An 11,517-nucleotide genomic window follows, 5' to 3' on the forward strand; every position below is an offset into this window, starting at 1 on the left:
TTTCACCTTTTTTTAACTTCTTTTCACCTTTTTTTAACAAGAGTTCTACATTTGGATGAAGGATTAGGGAACTCCAGGAACTTAAGTTAAGCTCTCAGAACTATTTTTTTTTTCTTTTTCTTTTTCTTTCTCTCTTTTTCTTTTTCTTTTTCTTTTCCTTTTCCTTTTCCTTTTCCTTTTTCTTTTTCTTTTTTCTTTTCCTTTTCCTTTTCCTTATCCTTTTCCTCTTTCCCTTTCCCTTTTCCTTTTCCTTTTCTTTTTCCTTTTCTTTTTCCTTTTCTTTTTCTTTCTTTTTTCTTTTTTTTTTTTTTTTATTTATTTATTTTATTTTCTTCTAGGTGATCAATTATACAAAGAATGCTAACATCAGTTATGAGGCACAGGATAGATCTGAATAATGAAAAAGTAACAGTACATTAAAATAACAATACAATAAGAACATTCCTGTTAGACTGAATTCAGGGCTGTTAATTAATACCTAATTATACATAATCATTTCTTGGGGAAAAAGAAGAAATCCTCAAATGAGGTTTATAGAGGAAACATTTCAAAGGCTGACGCTACAGTCATTAAATGAACAGCCAAAGCTATTTTTCAGTCAGATTCAAGTCACTTGTTCTCTTCATAACTGAATACATGGTTAGATATGTTTATAGGTTTAACTCTGAAGCTTTGAAGGCTGGTCCATGGTTCTGTCAGTGCAGTCTGGCTCTATCAAGCCAAGGTAGGCTAACAACTCATCCAATTGCTCTGTTGGTGTTTTATGCTCTGAATTATTTAAAACATAAAAATTTTTACCTTGAGCTTCAGATTAATTTAATCACCAACACTATTAACAGAAGACAGTGCGACTTTGAGGACCAGTGCAGCCAGAACTACTTTGCCTGGCTGCATAGTGATAGCCAATTTGTTTGTGGGAAATCTATTTCTGCAGTGTTTTAAACAGATCACTCTCTTCATATTTCTGGTTAATGCTTGCCTCCCAGGGCTTGACCTAAATGCATTATTTCAAGAAGTTTTATAAAAAAATGCTTTTGTCTCTAGTCATCACTATTGACTTCTTGTTAATTGGGATTGTACTTCATTGGTAAATGGAAGGCACTGTTGTGTTCATTCTGTTAATTTGTACCTGTCTGCTGTGGGTTAATGGCATGACTAATAAACATTTCACACTGAATTTCCACTATCAGAAGAGCAATATTATTCAGTGACTAACTTTTACCTTAGGCTTTAGTTCAACTCATTCCTGTTTGGTTTATCTAGAAAGGAGAATATTAACCTTAAAAACCACAAGTAATTATATTTCAGCAATGCGTAGTATTATAGTGATATTTATTCAGCTCTTAGTAACTTCCTGCACCATAACTTGGCATCTTTTTTTTAAGCTTACATCTGACATTTACCTACCTCTGAGTATTCAAAAAATGCTCCAAATGGTACTAATTTCAGATGGTTAGACATTTCAAGCTAAAAATTAAAATTGGCTGCATAAGCTTTCAGTAGTCTAATGTCATTAGTTTCCAGCTTCCTCTGACCCTTCTGTTTTTGTTATACGTTTCATGACCAAATTCAGCTCAGGAATACAGCCTGTGCTTAGTATTAGCAATACTGAATTGAGATTTCAGCAACCTTTGACCTAACATTGTACTGACTGTTGCTTATTACATTTTCAGGCTTCTTTCACCTTAGACTAGTGTTTGCTAGTCCCTTTAAAATGAGTCTGTCCTTCGTAACTGAATCCCAAATAACTAAATTTTCCAGGAAATTTTTAAGAAAACTGGGAGGAAAAAAATTCTTTGAATGTTGCCACAGTCTTAATTCTGAACTTCACAACTGCAGCCATCTTAAAGTGAAGAAAGAGAAGCCATAGCAATTAGAAATATTAATTTCTGTTAGAAAATGTGGATTTTATTTTGAAAACATTTAAGGAAAGAAGAGAAGTGGGTTTACATGCTTGCATGCTTTTCCCCATTAAGTGAGAAAATATCTGATTTTGATAAGATATTTAGATAAAATTAACAAGATCATTCTGCATAAATCCTCAAAATATGTGTAATTGTAATAAAATGAAAATTCTCTGTTTTCAGTACAATTCCTATATGTGAGACTTGCCCATGTAGTGGAGATGTCATGGTTACACTGAAAGACAGGAAAGAAAAGAGAGGGTTATTTCATGTCATACACCTCAGCTGAATATTAAGCACTACAGATTCCCATTGTGAAAGGGGAAAAGAGTGCACATCAGGCAGAAGAATACATTCACGAGCAGTATACTCTTGGTTGGATATGAACATTGACCTGTTGAAGCAGTCCAGAGGAGGGCCACCAGGATGATTAAAGGGATGAAGCACCTCTTCTACATAGAAAGGCTGAGGGAACTGGGATTGTTCAACCTGGAAAAGAGAAGGCTTTGGACTGATCTAACTGTGGCCTTCCAGTACCTGAAGGGAGCCTACAAGAAAGGTGAAGACAGACTATTTAGCATGTAGTAACAGGACAAGGGGAATAGCATAAACTGGAAGAGCATAGGTTTAGATTAGATATTAAGAACAAATTCTTTACTTTGAGGGTGATGAGACACTGGAAAAGGTTGCCCAGAGAAGTTGTAGATGCCCATCCGTGGAAGTGTTCAAGGCAAATTGGATGGGCTTCTGAGCAACCTGGTATAGTGGAAAGTGTTCCTGGCCATGGCAGGGTGAGGTTGGAACTAGATGAGCTTCAAGGTCCCTTCCAACCCAAGCCATTCTGTGAATCTGTGATTCTATGATTCCGTAATTCTGTGATTCCATGACTCTACATTAGCTATTCCTGTCTTCCCCATGCAAGAAAACAAGATCAAAATAAGCTAAACAAGCTCTTCCGTCCTAAGTGGCTTTTTTACCCATAAATGTAGAAAATAAACAAATAAAATATGGTACTCAAGGTAATACTCCTCATCTAGTTGTAATACTCGTGTAAGTCTTCTCCCAGCTCTGTTTTACCTGATGGCAGTCCTCTCACTTTTAGCAGGGTGACACTCTCAACAAGCTTCCTACTTGCTCTGTGCTCTTCTAACCATGGCTTTTTCATTGATGGTGGTTTTATGTCCTTCTAATTTAGAATCAGCAGTCACCCCCACCCAGCAATCTCAAGGACATATGAGCACCTTCTAATTTCAAAATCTAATCAGCTGTTTCCACCCACCTTTAAAGTCTCACACAGACAATTACAGTGGACAATGGCCAGGAGACGCTAAACTGCATTAAAATACAGAGAAAGACAGAAGCTAAAATCTGCCTGATGCACTACCCCCAACCAATATATTAATTATATTGGCACAGTATGGAAATCTTCAGCAAAACACCCCCAGTATGACCTTTCTAATAAGAGATCAATAACAGTAAAGTGGGAAAAAAAGAAATGTGTGTGTCCTTTCTGAACTTGAGGGAGTGCAAGTTGAGTACAATCCATATTCTGTTACGCTTCACATTCTCACTCCCTATACTTCTGCATGGCTGCCTGAATAAACTCTCAGTTTCATGGCCAGTGTAAAATACAAGGTTAAGGAGAAATGACCATTTGGCCTTCATTTTATTGTAGATTGTTCCTAAAATGTTTGCCTTTGTACTGTTGTTTGCTTTTGGTTAAGAGCTGAGCTCTTGTGGTTCACCCAGATGTGCCCTGGGGTGTTCTGTCCTTCCAACTTATCACCTGACAGCAATGATTGTATAGTGTAATTAAAAGTCAACGCTAGCTTTTGGGATATATGCTATAATAAAAGAACCATCTGAAATTAGGACTTAAATAATGAAGGGTTCAGGGACATGTAGGCTGGTATTTGTTATGCATTTTAATAGAGGAAGTTTGCAGCTAATTGGAGGCTAACTAAACCCTTTGGACACATTTCAAGTCACATAAGTCCTTTTTTTTCTCCCCAAGGAATCTGATAGGCCATGCAGCTTAGTACTGCCTTTTTCTATCTTAATTACCACATTGAATTGTGCTAATGTAGGTTTACTTTAGAGGCATGTGTTATGATTATAATCCGGGCAAGAGTTTCTACTACCGTCTTCACAATCTAGTTTAAACACCTCTCCATCTGCAAATAGTAGAAGAAAAAAAAAATTAAAGACCAATTTGCTTCTCAAACTAATGCCTTGTAACTCATGCACATGTATCTAGAGAAAGTAGGTCACCTGAGTTACTCTGACCCACCCCAGCAGCTTGTAAACAATGTTGTTGTTATTCTGTATTTAAGATATTATTAAATCTGATTTTATATAATATTATATTTTCATTGGCCTGCAAGAATGGTCCTTGCCAGTCTTCATAGTGGCTCTGAAGAGACTCATCAGATTTAAATATGTTAAGCCTGTGAATGGAAATCTGTATTATTCAGCGGGGATAACAGGGAAAAAAATGTTATGACAACCCCATTTATTTGCTGCTTGTGGAATTTTGCAGTTTTGCTCAGTGAACCCAGTAGGATGACCTTCATAATTCAGGCTGCAGTTAGGGAGAAGCAGAAGCACTTTAAAAGAAAAGTGAAATACAGACCTAAATAATAATACTAAAATCACAAACAGCAACAAATCTCTCATACTTTACCATACTTTGCATGCTTTGGACATGTATGCACAACTTTTTTAAGGAATTAGCAAAATGGTTGAGTTTAAAAAAAAATATCTTGGGGGTTAACATTTAAAAATTTGATCCAAAATGTTATAATTACCTCATCTCCAGTTTTCCATGAAGCAAAGTGGTTTGTGTGAGTATACACAGGCTAAATTCCAAGTCTGTAGTTACTTCTCTATTCTATAGAGATATTGAGGCATTTTTGGCCAAGAAAACTCCAGCAGCAAACATACATATCTCAGCAAACTTTGGTCTTTTTCTCCCTTTCCTACCTCCAAAAATTAAATGATTTTTGGTACATATGCGCCAAGGATTTTCATTCATAGCTACCTAAGTTGTATTTCAGGATAAGGAAAAGGCCTGTCTTCTTCTACTCTCTTGAGTTGCCTATTTATTGTTGTAGCAGTCTTCTGACCTCCCAACATCACTGTGCACTGTTGTGCAATGCTGAAAGAGTTTGGATAACCCACGTGTCTTGTGTTGCAAGACATATTTGATACAGTTATGTTATTTTCAATTTCTGCAAGATCAGGAAACAAAAAAAGGCATTAACTTGTTTCTCAAGAGGCTTACATATCCTTGGCCTTCTAGGCGAAAAGTCTGAGGAGATCCCTGCCCCAAGTTTCTGTGTGTTAAACCCTCTGATTTTTATCATCCTTCTCCTTGAGGAAGGAGGGCTGCTTTTTCTGTGTAGTAGTTTGCTGGGGCTTGGCACAAAAAAGATGATGGATATCCTGTTCACATCTTGGTCAATGTGCAGAGAATATTATTGAATAAAATTAAGAGTTCTGACTAGTGGATGACAGAGCATGTAATCAGGAGCAGGAAATAGCAATGGACTTGGGAAAGGAATGGACATGAAAACGCACTGAGTATATAACTAAGAGTTGACCTCAGATCTTCTTCATTGTTGCTGCAACAGCCTGCCTTGCTGTTAAGGCGACATGATTTTTGGAAAGTGAGAGTGAACAATTTTTCCTTGTCATCCCTTTCCTCGTTCTTCATCCTCTCTCCCTGTTCTTTCCTCTTTGCTTATCAATGCCACAGACAGTTCTCCTGTCAAAACCCACTCTTTCATTTCACAGTCTCACAGTCGAGCACTGAATATTTCCAATGCAGAGGTAGTCCTTCTGTTATTGCTTTTTGAAAATACTTTTTCCAGGAAGAAACTAGTTTGTCCAAATGTAAAAAAGGAGAAAAATTTACTGGAGAAATAATAGTAAAACAAATGTCCTGGTGATATTTGGAAAAATACTGGCATCCACTTCTGGCTGAATTCAAACAATTACAGCTTTCAGTAAAACATGGCAGTCTTAGTATTTAGTCTGAGGTCAACCACTTTTCATGCTTATATCTGATGCATTCTACATTTTATAGAGATCATTAGCTGCCTTAAACAGTTCTGTAGAGGGACAAAATACATTTTCTCACATATTTTGTATCAATTACATATAAGGGTATAGGTCTTGTTTTGCTCTTCTTTAATTTAAATTGACATCAATTAGATATTAATTAAATTTCTCCTTGATCAATTATTTTTATACTTTATTAGACTTTCTTATCTTTACAAAAATTTTTCCCAAATATGATTTCTTGTGTTCTGTGCAACAGAAAGATTTTTTTTCTGCTTCTTAGTTTTTGAGTTAATTCACATATTCTTTGACAAGTTAAACCATCTCACACAGGTCTGCTCATGTGCAGTAGTTTCCAGCATTCTTATCCTTCATTATGCTTACCCTCTGTGCCTTTCCTTCATAAATTGATAGATCTAAGCCTGACAGAGTTCAAAAAGCATTTCAGTGATACCCTTGGGCACATGGTATGACTCTTGGAGATGGTCCTGTGCAGGGCTAAGGGTTAGACTTGACAATCCTTGTGGATCCCTTCCAACTCAGCATGTTATGTGATTCTGTGCTTCCTCCATTTGCATTGCCTCCTCTGTTCCATTTTTCCCTTGACTGGACAAACACAATCTGCCTAGGTTTTTCTTTTTATTTTGTAATACTATTTTGATTTTAACACTGACTTGTAAAATATAGCTATAGAACATTTTGTATTTAGTTCTCCTTTTCATCTCTGACTCTATAAATTAGATTTTTTTCCCAAGTACTGTCAATTTAGTTGTTCTTTTGCTGATTAAACACAATTCCATTTTCCTGGCTTCATCTCTGTTCTCCCTCTGAAGACTTTTTCATACAATTCCCATATTTTCTAACATTTCAGTATCTATTAACCTCTGCCTTTTGACTGGCAGCTGAAACTTCAGTTTAAATCCTGAAATATAACTGAAGGGTCACAAAAAACAAAGATAATGAAGATGGTAGATATGACACCATACTATGAATATGCCTGAGCGGTGCATAGAGGTCATCCTGGCAATTTATCTTTACTTTGAGTTCTTTTAACTAATTAGTTACCTTTTCCACTGAGTACTCACAGTCCTTTGGTATTCATAAGTTTTTTTCTTTTGTTGTAGAATGGAAAAAGGGTGCTTTTCTTCTTTTTTTTTTTCCTACTTGGGAAACCCTCTTTAAATATAATTTCTTTAGTTTGAGGCAAGTTCAAGTGGCAGTGAAAATACTGGTTTTGTACCATTACATATTTATGAAGTTATTTCAAAAAAGTGTTTGTTGATAAGCAAAACCTCCACATGTTAACTCTAAAGTATACCTACATTACAGAGGTCTTACTGAAAGTTATATGTCTTAGTGAGAGTCTACATATATAACCTTTTGAGTAACTCCCTGAATAAAAAAATTTGGAATGATATTTTGCTGCATCACAGCCATCCCCACAGGTGCTTTATGTACTTCTGTTTTCTGTGCTCGGGGGTCACTTCAATTTTCCTAACACAATTTGCACACTTAGGCCTCATTTAGAATGTTATATCTCTAACTGGTATTAACAGAAATCTTTAAACAATCTTTTCTGGATTCATTTTCTTCTATAAAATTATCAAAAAAAGTTGAAGGCCAGTTTCTGTATCCTAGGAGGTGGGCAAAAAAGTATCAGAATGTACCTCACACTCTCTATCTCTTCACTGTTCTCCCTTTTTGTGAAGCAGCTGACTCTGTTCCAGTCACCTTGAACAGAAAAAGCAGAAGAACAGGATTATAGTGTCTGATGATCTTTGCCCATTTTCTACCTCCTACTTACTTAATCTCTGAGAACAGGGTAAACAGTCTTTGCTTTTCCTCTTTGTTGATACATAGGCTGAGCAATGGCAAAGACAACCTAATTCTTGATGAAGTTCTTAGCAGTTTTTGAAATATCATTGCTGCTTGATCTGATGTTATCTTTTCATAATGGCTATGCAAAATGCTGGATGCTGTTTTAAAAGCAAATTAAATTGAATAATAGTAAGCAAGTGGAAGACTGTTCAGTAAAATACGTTTTACTGCTTCTCTGTATTTCAGAGAAGGATCAAAAGTTCCAAACATCACACATATTTCCTTGCAGAATATTCTGAGGCACAGTGGTATGGCACTTTGGAATCAGAAGATAGATATAGCAATACTTATCAAACCAATACAATTCAATCTCAAGCTGACATGCAGAGCTTTATATGAAGACACAACATGTTCATGGAATTGGTCAGATACAGCTCTATATACAAAAAGTAAGATCTGAAAAAAATCCAATTCCATGCTTGATCAGAAGCAAGTGACAAAAGAAAGACAAAGAAAGAAGCCAAGACAGATAGACTATGTGTTGAAATGAAAAATAAATCAGACTAGTTCTATCCAGCAACTCAGCACGGTGGCATTTTTCTATGACATGAACTGAATGGTAAGATTCCTGGATACGAGTAATGGTCACAACATGGGAATACTGTTTTTGCAGCGAAGAGAAAAAACAAGTATACAGAGAAAATTAAAGGATAATATCAAGAGCATAGGGGGATCAACTGTTGGAATAAGGCTCAGTGGCACAGCATGGCTAGAAAAGGTTCTAGAGACAGAAACATAACCTCCCCTTTTTAACCACTACTAGAGCTTTCTTCTCCTTTCAGCCTGTGTGTGAAGCATCCTGTATGCTGAAGCAATCTGTGGTAATGAAGTTGATACTGAGTATGGTACCACTCAATATGGTACTACACAGTGTGATTCTTGGGTTGATCCTGGGCAGGGACAGGAGTTAAACTTCAATGATCCTTGTGGATCCCTTCAGGATATCCTATGATTCTACAACACTCCTTCTTTTGGTGAGTATAGCAGGATATGAATAAGAGATGAGGGGCAAAATAGCACCATACTCTTCAACAAGTCAAAGCTCTAGAAGCAGCAGCTATGTGGAAGACTGTCCTTGAGAACCAAGTGGCTATGACCTCACCTACTCTCCAGCTCAGCTGGAAAACTTTTGAGAGGGTACACAGTTATTTCTGCTCTGCAAGTATGTTGTCAAAGTAACCACTGCAATATAGACAATAGGGCAGGGCAAGCAGACTTTACAGCTTTGCACAATTTAGTTCAAGGATCATGTACAGTGTCCATAAAAAAAAAAAAAAAGTGAGGATTAAGGTTCAGTACAGTGAAATTCATCATCATGAATATTAACCCACTCTCTTGAAGTAACATTTTGTTGATGAGTCCCTAGCCAGTGATATTAAACAGTATACTAGCACTTGGGGGAAGTAGTATGATAGTCTATGATACAATATTATATTTAGGAGATTATTTAATTAGTGTAATGCAGTGTTATTCCTCAGCCAGACAACCAGAACCAAGATATAGTTGTGCATTCCCAATGATATTTCAATAAATACTCTTTTAAATGAGCAGTGAGCTATAAGAGAACCTAAGACTACTTTTGTCAAGATCATTCATTGCAGTTTGGAAGAATACCTCAAATTTATAGACATACAACTAAACCTGGAGTAAGGTTTTGAAAGCAATCTTTGCTCAATCCTACTACTATTTGGACATGGGCATACTTATTTTTCTATGCATTATTAAAAAAAAAAATTGTCATCTGTGGCATTTTGGGGTTGAGAAAAGATATGCAACGGACGTCCTGAAAATGACATGGACTAGCAATTTGTTAAATAGATATAGAGAGCTGCCAAGTTTGGAAAATTTGGATCTAGATCCTCTGGTAGAATATTCACAAAAATGAGATAACATATACAGTTTTTCACTCTCTAAACTGCTACCCTGAATATAAATTAGTGAAAATTACTGCAGTATCCTATTTATTAATGACTGTCAATTAAATCCATTGGATCAAGATGAGAATCTGCCTTCCTTTATGTTTTGTATATTATTAGTACTTTTATCATACACATGCCCATCTACTACAGGGTGGGCAGGGAGGAGAGTACTAGAATTATTTACTAATAATTAGTATTTGTAATAATAGAAATAATTCTGCATTAGACCTTACGATGTTTTTGTGCTTCAAAAACAGATATTACTTCAATTACACAGAAAAGGAAATTGATAAAATCCTAAAGTTAAGTGGTTAAAATTTTAGAGTCCATATTGTAAGGGAATATAAAAGAGCACAAAGGAGGTGGTTTTTTTCCTTGAGAAAGACCATTGCCAAATGATGATGTATGCATCGATGCACTGAAAGCTGTTGAAAGAGAACATAGAAAAGACAAATAAATTGGTAAATCCATCAGGCATTCATGACAAACAAAAAATCCCATGTATCTGCAGAAGGATTTACTTATTTTCCTTTCTGGCCTCGACTCACAGCTAAATAGTTGAGGTTTTAAAAGGAGCAACAACTTTCTACTGCTACAGTTGTTTATGAAAAAGATTTCGCTAGCATGAAGCAAAATCAATTTATAAAAAATAATCATTCATATGTCATTTCTCCTTTATTTTCTGTATGAGCAGAAGTGTCAGGAAAGGAGGAGAATTTTTCAATATGTCATATTTTTTTTTCTTACTGAAATGGCTCTGTTCTACATCTTTGGGATATAGCCTAATTTTTGATTGTGTGTATCAGTCTTTGCATTTTGACTATTAGCCAGACTACTGAGTTTGACTACAAACACTAACATAGCCCAAACATTAGATGACATTTCAAAGTAGCATCACCAATAATCAAATAAAGGACAAAATCTGAATAAGAAGTTCTCTACCCAGGGGTTCAGTTTGATTAATTCACTCCCATATCCCTCCTCTGGGGTCAAACTGTAACTGTTAAACAGTATTTTGAATTCATTTTCTTCCTGAAAGCTCAATCATTAAAGTATTTAGATGCTGTTTTATATTACAATAAATAAGGTCAGAATGATAATTTTAAGCTTTTGAGGGAATTTTTTAAGCTTTTGTGACTGCCTGCAGCAGTTGCATCTGCACACCATCACATTTTTTTTCATGCATGATCAGATCTGTATGGAAACCTGCCTCTTCAAACACCATTATATCAGCATTTTTTATTCTTAAACATCTACATAGAATCATATATGCAGAATCTGTGCATATGTTTATGTTGAACGTAGTAAAGGATTACAAGGATCAAAGAAAAGCGGAGAATTGGTTTGGTGACCAAGACTCAACTCATCCTTGCTCCAGGTTGTATAAGTACCCCAGGGCACACAACAGCAATGATTACATCTGCCTAGACACATAACACTTGTTATTTACCAGACAGTTTGAGCTAGAAGTTCTCCACTAGTGTTGGTATTGACCTGATCTCTCTACTTCTGCTCCTGAGCAGAAGGAAGGGAGAGTTACAAATGTGGTTTTTTAAACATTTGAAGAAGAAAGACCTTAATATATTGTACTTTTGAACAGACAGTGAATTATCACAAAGTGTGTTTGAAGTCCATTACTTTTCTATACACTTTTGTTTTCAACACTGATGTGGGTGTATTTTAATTGTTTAACAGAACACAGACTCTCAGGTGAAATGCTACCAAATAAAGAAAAATATTGAACAAAATATAGC

At 35.9% G+C, this 11,517-nt stretch overlaps 1 long non-coding RNA gene across 1 annotated transcript; it reads right to left on the reverse strand.

Annotated features, from left to right (window-relative positions):
- Positions 1 to 265: 265 nt before the first annotated feature.
- Positions 266 to 8,882, reverse strand: LOC135417478 (uncharacterized). The gene is made up of 3 exons (XR_010432067.1): positions 8,605 to 8,882; positions 7,639 to 7,697; positions 266 to 390 (listed from the first exon to the last, which is right to left on the reverse strand). It is a non-coding gene; the product is annotated as an uncharacterized LOC135417478 (long non-coding RNA).
- Positions 8,883 to 11,517: the final 2,635 nt, after the last annotated feature.

Source organism: Pseudopipra pipra, chromosome 1 (genome assembly GCF_036250125.1).
Source record: "Pseudopipra pipra isolate bDixPip1 chromosome 1, bDixPip1.hap1, whole genome shotgun sequence".
NCBI lineage: Eukaryota > Metazoa > Chordata > Aves > Passeriformes > Pipridae > Pseudopipra > Pseudopipra pipra.